The sequence below is a fragment of the Erinaceus europaeus genome, unplaced genomic scaffold (genome assembly GCF_950295315.1).
Source record: "Erinaceus europaeus unplaced genomic scaffold, mEriEur2.1 scaffold_1002, whole genome shotgun sequence".
In the NCBI taxonomy this organism is placed as follows: domain Eukaryota; kingdom Metazoa; phylum Chordata; class Mammalia; order Eulipotyphla; family Erinaceidae; genus Erinaceus; species Erinaceus europaeus.
The window spans coordinates 29,622-38,906 of NW_026647919.1; the positions used below are offsets into that span (position 1 = coordinate 29,622).

Here is a 9,285-nt window from a genome sequence, read left to right on the forward strand (position 1 = left end):
TTTGAGGATGTGCAGTTCCACGATGAGGGGTTGAACAAGATGACTTGCAAAGTCTCTGCCTACCACAAATATCTTATGATTCTGTAACTATTATCCCATACAGAAAAACATTTGTGAAATCAGTGGTTGATGCAGAAGTTCTAATCTAATGTGACAAAAATGTGTTTGAGTGTATGAGAAGTTGATTTTATCTTCAGCAAAAATCTAAGAGAGTTCACAGCATGTTCACATGTTCACAGCAGCAGTATTCACAATAGCAGAATAGTGGAATCAAGTCATTTTTTTCTTTTTCATGTAGAAGAAATCTACTATTGAGGGGGTTCACAAGTAGTGAAGCAGGGCTGCAAGTGTGTCTGTCTCTCTGTCTCCCTACCTTCCCCTTCCTCTCAATTTCTCTATGTCTATATCCAATAATTAATAAGTTAATAAAAAATAAAAAAGAAAGAAATCTACTACTACTTAACCTTGACTGTAAGGTTGGTACCCCTGTGAACACTCTCTTATTAGTATTTTTTAGTACAGTAAGCTGTGGATATATTCCTGGCCCCAAATGAATGAGGAGTAGACATTTCCACATAAGAGGAAGAGATGTTTAAGTCTGGACTATGGCAATAATAATGGCAATAATAATAACCACAAGAGGCTACAACAACAAGGGCAACAAAAGGGGAAAAAATGGCCTCCAGGAGCGGTGGATTCATGGTGCAGGCACCAAGCCCAGCAATAACCGTGGAGGAAAAAAAAAAGACCTGAGTTCAAGCCTCTGGTCCCCACCTGCAGGAGGAAAGCTTCATGAGTGGTGAAGCAGGGTTTCAGGTGTCTCTCTGTCTCTCTCCTTATCTTTCCCTATTTTTTCTGTGTCTATCTAATAAATGAATAAATTAAATAATTAAGAGAGAGAGGAAAAGAGACAGAGAGACACCTGCAGCCTTGCTTCACCACTAGTGAAGCTTTCCCCCTGCAGGTGGGACCACGGGCTTGAACCTGGATCCTTGCACACAATAATGTGTGTACTTAACAGCACCTGGTCCCCCTTACCCTATTTTTTTTAACATTTTTTCCTTTATTGTTGGATTAATGTTTTACACTCCCTCTCTATCTTGTCCTCCCTTGTCAATTTCTCTCTGTCTTGTCCCATAAAAATTTTAAAAAATTAAAAAATGGCCACCAGGAACCATAGATTCGTAGTGTAGCCACTGAGCACCAGCAATAACCCTGGAGGCAAAAAACAAAAAACTTCCCAACTCTAACTTATTATTTTACAGATCCAGCTTTTATGACAACAGGATGGTCATGTTGAGAGTTGTACTTGAACCTGCTGTGTCAGCACAGGGACAGAAATTCAGAGGTGCCTGCTGTGCCAACAAAGGGAGGAGAGGCTGAGTCAGAAAGAAGAGGGTTGAGCCCTGACTGAGCCAAGAAAGAGCATATGTTAGGAAGACTGCAAGTAATCACTCAGATACAGAACCAGGACAGTGTCCTCAAACTCAGCTACAATGTATTTTTCCCCTTTCCAACAGTATTTTTGGTGGATCGCAGGTAGATAATGGGATGGTAAGATAGTTCACCTAGGAGTGTGCCTGCTTTGCCATTGACAAGACGTGGGTTCGAGCCTGGCCTCCACCACAGTGGGGGAAGATGCTATATATAGTGTCTCCCTCACCCTCTCCCTCTTTTTCTGCCTCTCCCTCTCTCTCTCAAAAAATCATCTCACAACTGTGAAGCTCTAGTGATGGAAGAGAGAGAGAGAGAGAATAGCAACCGCCTTCTGTTTCTGTAAAGGGAAAAAAGTTCCAGTAACCTCAAGCACTGGAGACACCAGCTCTACAAATGGAGATGGACTGTGAGGCTGTGAGGTCTTTTGTCACTGGACACTTGCAGCCACTCTTGTGGACTTTGAACCCACAGAAAATCTTCTATTTTTTTTTTGCCTCCAGAGTTATTGCTGGGGCTCGATGTTTGCACTATGAATCCACTGATCCTAGAGGCCATTTTTTCCCCTTTGTTGCCTTTGATGTTTATCGTCATTGTTCTTCTTAGTGTTGTTGTTGTCATGTTGTTGGATAGAACAGAGAGAAATGGAGAGAGGAGGGAAGACAGAGAGGGGGAGAGAAAGATAGACACCTGCAGACCTGCTTCACCACTTTGTGAAGCGACCCCCCTGCAGGTGGGGAGCCGGTTGCTCAACCAGGATCCTTCTGTGGGTCCTTACATTTCGCGCCATGTTCGCTTAACCCACTGCACTACTGCCCGACCCCCAGAAAATCTTTTTTGTCATGTTTGATCCTCTGTTCTCTACCTCAAGGTTCCAAGTCCCAACAAGTTCCCCCAACTGGTTTAACTCTGGGCAAAGGTTTGTGCCTGGAACTAAGGAAAGGGAATAGGTCTGTCTCTCTGATTCTGAATCAGAAAAATGGGCTCTGAGCTTATCTCAAGATTCCTCAAACTGGAATGGCATTCAGATTCCAGACAATGAGAAGAGATAAACATCTATCCCCCCGAAAGTGTTCCAGTTGAAGGCAGCCATAAAGACAACTGCTGTGTTTGTTTTGTTTTCAAAGATTTTTTTATTTTACAACATGGGGAGAGAGAGAGAACATCAGAGCATCATTCTGGTATAGGCGGTGCTGAGACTGAACCCAGGCCCTCTTTCATAGAAGTTTGTTTTTTTTTCCTCTACGGTTATTTCAGGGGTTCGGTGCCTGCACTATAAGTCCTCTGTTCCTGGCAGCCATGCCCCACCACCACCACCTTTTTTTTTCTAGTGGATAGGACAGAGAGAAATTGAGAGGGGAGTGGAGACAGACACCTGTAGACCAGCTTCACGGCTTGTGAGGCAACCTCCCGCAAGTGGGGAGCCAGGGGATCAAACTGAGATCCTTGCACAGGTCCTTTGCTTTGTACTATGTTTGCTTAACCCAGTACACCACCACCCGCACCCCCCCCCCACCAAGTTTTGTTTTTTGTCACCAGGGTTATTGCTGGAGCTCAGTGAAATTTATCACTGTTCCTGGGGATTTTTTTTTTTTTTTTTAAGTAGGGCAAAAGACAGTGAGATAGAAAGGGAGAGAGGCAGGAGATATATATGCAGTACTGCTCCTCCACATGTGAAACTTCTCCCCCGCAGTTGGGGAATGGAAGGCTTGAATTAGAGAGTCCTCAAGTAACATGTGACCCACCACCTGGCTCCTGTTATTTTATTTATTTTTTAAGCAGAGCACTATTCAGCTGTGGTTTATGTTGGTGCAGGGGATTAAACCTGCAACCTTGTAGCCTCAGGCATGAGAGTCTGTTGGCATAACCAGTTTATTTGCAAAACCATTATGCTATCATTCCCCTGTTTTATTTTAATGAGACATTAAGCAAAGCACTGCTTCACCACATAATACTGTATTTGAATAAACACTTACTGGTAAACATGGATTATTTTGTTAGCTTTCTCAAAATATTAAGGATGACAATTACATGTCATTGACTTTTTTTTTTTTTTTTTTTTTTTACCAGAGCACTGCTCAACTCTGGTTTATGGTGGTGCAGGGGATTGAGCCTGGGACTTTGGAGCCTCAGGAATGAGAGTCTCTTTGCATAACCATTATGCTATGTAGCCCTGCCCATGTCATTGACTCTTAAGTTGCTTTTCTTTTTTTTTTTTTAATATTTTATTTATTTATGAGAAAGATAGGAGGAGAGAGAAAGAATCAGACATCACTCTGGCACATGTGCTGCCGGGGGATCGAATTCAGGACCTCATGCTTGAGAACCCAAAGCTTCACCACTGCGCCACCTCCCGGACCACCCCTTCCTTCCTTTTTTCCTTCTTTTCTTCCTTCCTCCATTCCTTCCTTCCTTCCGTTGTTTTCCTTAAGATAAAATTCCATAACTCGGGGGCCAGGCGGTAGCACAGTGGGTTAAGTGCACATGGCGTGAAGCACAAGGACCAGCTCAAGGATCACGGTGTGAACCCCGGGCTCCCCACCTGCAGGGAGTCGCTTCACAAGCGATGAAGCAGGTCTGCAGGTGTCTGTCTTTCTCTCCTCTCTGTCTTCCCCTCCTCTCTTGATTTCTCTCTGTCCTATCCAACAACAATAGTTATAACAATAACAACAACAATAAAGGCAACACAAGGGTCAATAAAATAGGAAAAATGGCCTCCAGGAGCAATGGATTCAGAGTTCATGGCACTGAGCCCCAGCAATAACTCTGGAGGCAAAAAAAAATTCCGTAACTCAGTGAGTTTAAAGATAATTTTTCTTTTTTAATTATCTTTACTTTCCCTTTTGTTATCCTTGTTTTATTGTTGTAGTTGTTATTGTTGTTGCTGATGTCGTTGTTGGATAGGACAAAGAGAAGTGGAGAGAGAAGGGGAAAACAGAGAGGGGGGAGAGAGAGAGAGACACCTGCAGACCTGTTTCACCACCTGTGAAGCAACTCCCCCTGCAGGTGGTTTGAACCGGGGGTTCAAACCGGGATCCTTATGCTGGTCCTTGGGCTTCGCCCCACGTGCACTTTGCACTTAACCCACTGTGCTACCGCCCCACCCCCAAGAGAATTTTTCCATTCCTTAAAGTATCAGAGTTGTATCCAAAATCATAAATTGGTTTTAAACTTATCACCTTAAGTATCCATTTTATTGTTTGTTTGTTCACTATCCCTAACAACCATGATTTTTTTTTTTCTCCAGGGTTATTGCTGGGGCTCAGCACTTGCATTATGAGTCCACCCATCACTCTCAGCACTTATATACTTATATTTTCATATATATATATATATATATATGTATTTTACTTTATTTTATTTTTATTTTTTACCTTCAGGGTTATTGCTGGGGCTCAGTGCTTGCACTATGAATCCACTGCTCCTGGAGGCTATTTTTCTCCTTCTGTTGTCCTTGTTGTTTATCATTGTTGTTATTATTGTTGTTGTTTTTATTGCTGTCGTTGTTGTTGGATAGGACAGCGAGAAGTCGAGAGAGGAGGGGAATACAGAGAAGGGGAGAGAAAGACACCTGCAGACCTGTTTTACTGCCTGTGAAGCGACCACTCCCAGCCCCCCACCACTCTTGGGCCAACTTTTCATTATTTTACTTTCAGACAGAGAATGAGAGAGAGAGAGACCCCCACAGTGCTGGAGCTTTCCCTGGTGCCACTGTACTCCCTTGTCTACTTGGGATTTACACATACCTGGTGAGCTCTCTTCCAGCCACTAAAGGAACAACAAAGGGCCCAAGTGGTGGCACAGCCAGTAGAGCACGTTGCCATGTTACCATATGCCGGCTTCAAGCTCTCAGGTCTCTCCTGCAGGGGGGCTTCAGGACAGGTAAAGCATTACTTCAGGTGTCTCTCTTTCTCACTATGCACCCCCCCCAGTTTCTCTCTGTCACTATCAATAAATAAAGTGGCAGAAAAAGATAAAAAGAAAGAAAAAGGGGAGTCGGGCTGTAGCGCAGCGGGTTAAGCGCAGGTGGCACAAAGCACAAGGACCGGCATAAGGATCCCGGTTCGAACCCCGGCTCCCCACCTTCAGGGGAGTCGCTTCACAGGTGGTGAAGCAGGTCTGCAGGTGTCTATCTTTCTCTCCTCCTCTCTGTCTTCCCCTCCTCTCTCCATTTCTCTCTGTCCTATCCAACAACAACAACAACAATAATAACTACAACAATAAAACAACAAGGGCAACAAAAGGGAATAAATAAATAAAATAAATATAAAAAAATAAAAAAAAAGAAACTGTAAAAAAGAAAGAAAGAAAGAAAGAAAGAAAGAAAGAAAGAAAGAAAGAAAGAAAAAAGGGCTAGGCAGTGGCACACCTGGTTATGTGCACAATTACAGTGCACAAGGACCCAGGTTCAAGCCCCTAGTCCCCACCTGCAGGAAGGAAGCTTCCCAAGTGGTGACTTACACCTGCAGGTGTCTTTCTGTCTCTTTCTCTGTCTCCCCTCCCATCTCAGTTTCTCCCTGTCTCTATCCAATAATAAATAAATAAAAATATTTAAAAAGAAAGAAAGAGAGAGGGAGTCGGGCTGTAGGGCAGCGGGTTAAGCGCAGGTGGCGCAAAGCACAAGGACCGACATAAGGATCCCGGTTCGAACCCCGGCTCCCCACCTGCAGGGGAGTCGCTTCACAGGTGGTGAAGCAGGTCTGCAGGTGTCTATCTTTCTCTCCTCCTCTCTGTCTTCCCCTCCCTCTCTCCATTTCTCTCTGTCCTATTCAACAACGACAACAACAATAATAACTACAACAATAAAACAACAAGGGCAACAAAAGGGAATAAATAAATAAAATAAATATTAAAAAAAGAAAGAGAGAAAGAAAGAAGGGAAGGAAGGGAGGAGGAAATGGCTGCTGGAAGCAATGGTTTAGTCATCATTCAGGCACTCAGCCCCATCAACTACCCTGGTGGCAATATAAAAAAAGAACAACATACAGACGCAAATATATGCATGCACATATGCTTTAAAGCTAAGTGCAGGGAGTCAGGCTGTAGCGCAGCGGGTTAAGCGCAGGTGGCGCAAAGCACAAGGACCGGCATAAGGATCCCGGTTCGAACCCCGGCTCCCCACCTGCAGGGGAGTCGCTTCACAGGCGGTGAAGCAGGTCTGCAGGTGTCTATCTTTCTCTCCTCCTCTCTGTCTTCCCCTCCTCTCTCCATTTCTCTCTGTCCTATCCAACAATGACAACAACAATAATAACTACAACAATAAAACAACAAGGGCAACAAAAGGGAATAAATAAATTAAATTAAAAAAAAAAAAAAAAGCTAAGTGCATGCAAAGCACAAGGACCGGCATAATGATCCCAGTTCGAGCCCCCGGCTTCCCACCTGCAGGGGAGTCGCTTTACACAAGCAGTGAAGCAGGTCTTCAGGTGTCTATCTTTCTCTCCCCCTCTCTGTCTTCCCTTCCTCTATCAATTTCTCTCTGTCCTATCCAAAAGCAACGACATCAATCATAACTACAACAATAAAATAATAAGGGCAACAAAGGGAATAAATAATAAATTTAAAAAAATTTAAAAAGCTAAGTGCATAGAGGTATAAGGCTAACTTTATCTAGGTAAGCTTATTCATATAATAAATTAATATAATAAATATTATATATAAAATTATATATATAAAAAAATTAATATAATAAATTCATATTCTTTTTATTATCTTTATTTTTATTTATTTTATTTATTCCCTTTTGTTGCCCTTGTAGTTATTATTGTTGTTGTTATTGATATCATTGTTGGCTAGGACAGAGAGAAATGGAGAGAGGAGGGGAAGACAGAGAGGGAGAGAAAGATAGACACCTGCAGACCTGCTTCACCACCGCCTGTGAAGCAACCTCCCTGCAGGTAGGGAGTCTGGGGCTCAAACTGGGATCCTTATGCTGGTCCATGCACTTCACACCATGTGCGCTTACCCACTGCACTACTGTCTGCCCACCCCCCTTTTAAAGATTTATTATTGAGGGCTGGCAAAATAGGTCACTTAGTGTGCCTCATTGGCAGTGTGCAACCTAGGTTCCAGCCTAGCCCTCACTGCATTGAAGGAAGCTTTTGTGCTATGTTCTATTTCTTCTTCACCCCCCCTTTTTTTTTTGCCTCCAGGATTATCACTGGAGCTCAGTATCCACTGCTCCTAGTGGCTATTTTGCTATTTTCTCCATTTTATTGGATAGGACTCAGAAAAATTGAGAGAAGAAGGGGAAATAAAGAGGGAAAGAGAAAGACACTTGCAGACTTGCTTTGCCACTTATGAAGTGTGCCCATTGCAGGTGGAGAGCTAGGGGTTCTAACCCAGGTCCTTATGCAGGTCCTTTTGCTTAGAACTATATGTGTTTAATCAGGTGTGCCACTGCCCAGCCCCTGGTCTCTCTATTTCTATCTCTTTCCTTCTGTCTCAGCCTAACTAAGAGAGAGAGAGAGAGAGACAGAGACAGTGTGTCAGAGCATCACTCTGGCACATGCCATGCCAGGGACTGAACACAGGACCTCATGCTTGAAGGTACAACACTTTATCCACTATAGCATCTCCCAGAATGCTCTATTTCTCTGATATCTGAAGAAGTTGGCAGGAGTACTGAAGACCTTGATAATGACAAAAATAAAACAAACATTGGGCTGGGTGGTGCTGTACCTGGTTGAACTCATGTGTCACAATGCATAAGGACCTGAGTTCAAGCCCCTAGCTTCCACCTGCAGAGGGAAAGATTTGTGAGTGGTAAAGCAGTGCTATAGGTGTCTCTCTGCCTCTCTCCTTCTCTTCCACCCCTTTCATCTTTATTTCTGGCTGTCTCTATCCAATAAATAGAGACAGAAATAAAGAAAAATAAATAAATTTTAAAAAGACGAAAAGCCCACATAGGCAATACAAACTTTTTTTTTTTTGCTTATTTTCCCTTTTGTTGCTCTTGTCTTTTTGTTGTTGTTGTTGTAGTTATTGTTGTTGTTATTGATGTCGTTGTTATTAGATAGGACAGGACAGAGAGAAATGGAGAGAGGACAGGAAGACAGAGAGGGGGAGAAAAAGATAGACACCTGTCCTTAAGCTTGGCGCCACGTGCACTTAACCCGCTGCGCTACCACGCGACTCTCAGGAGCTGTGGATGTATAGTGCAATCCCAGCGATAACCCTGCAGGCAAAAAAAAAAAAAAAATAGGAAAGTTATCAGAGGAGGGAATGGAATATGGAGTTCTGGTGGTGGGAATTGTGTGGAATTGTACCCTCTTAGCCTATAGTCTTATCAATGTTTCCATTTTATTAAAATAATAATAATAATAAAAATAGTGGTACGGGATGTGGCGCAGTAGATAAAGCATCAGACTCTCAAGCATGAGGTACTGAGTTCAATGTCCGGCAGCATATGTACCAGAGTTATGTCTGATTGGTTCTCTCTCTCCTATGTTTCTCATTAATAAATAAATAAAATCTTTTAAAAAAAATATTTAAAAAGAAAGTCGACTGGCTTACTACACAAACAGAACTAATTAACTGAGAGTCAAGACAGGCCAGGAAGACATGTATTAAGAACAGAAAGAAATTTGTGAGATGCCTGTGAGAAATCTGCCTGCATCTAATTAATTCCACAACCTGTCCTAACCCAGTTTCACTTGTCACTCTCTCATTTATGACTAATGACCTAGTCTCCACAGCGGAAAACATTCAGAAGTCACTCTGGTATGATGTCAGCCCTACACATGAATTATCTTAGCTGTCTAACACGGTAGAAAGTTGTGTCAGGGTTACACCCTTGCATTCTTAGTCATTCTTTGTTCTTTTTTTTTTTTAACTAGACCTCTGATTTGT

General features: G+C 42.8%; 1 pseudogene; it reads right to left on the reverse strand.

The window, feature by feature from the left end:
* Positions 1 to 433: 433 nt before the first annotated feature.
* On the reverse strand, positions 434 to 581 carry LOC132536523 (small nucleolar RNA U109; annotated as a pseudogene).
* Between the last annotated feature and the right edge of the window lie 8,704 nt (positions 582 to 9,285).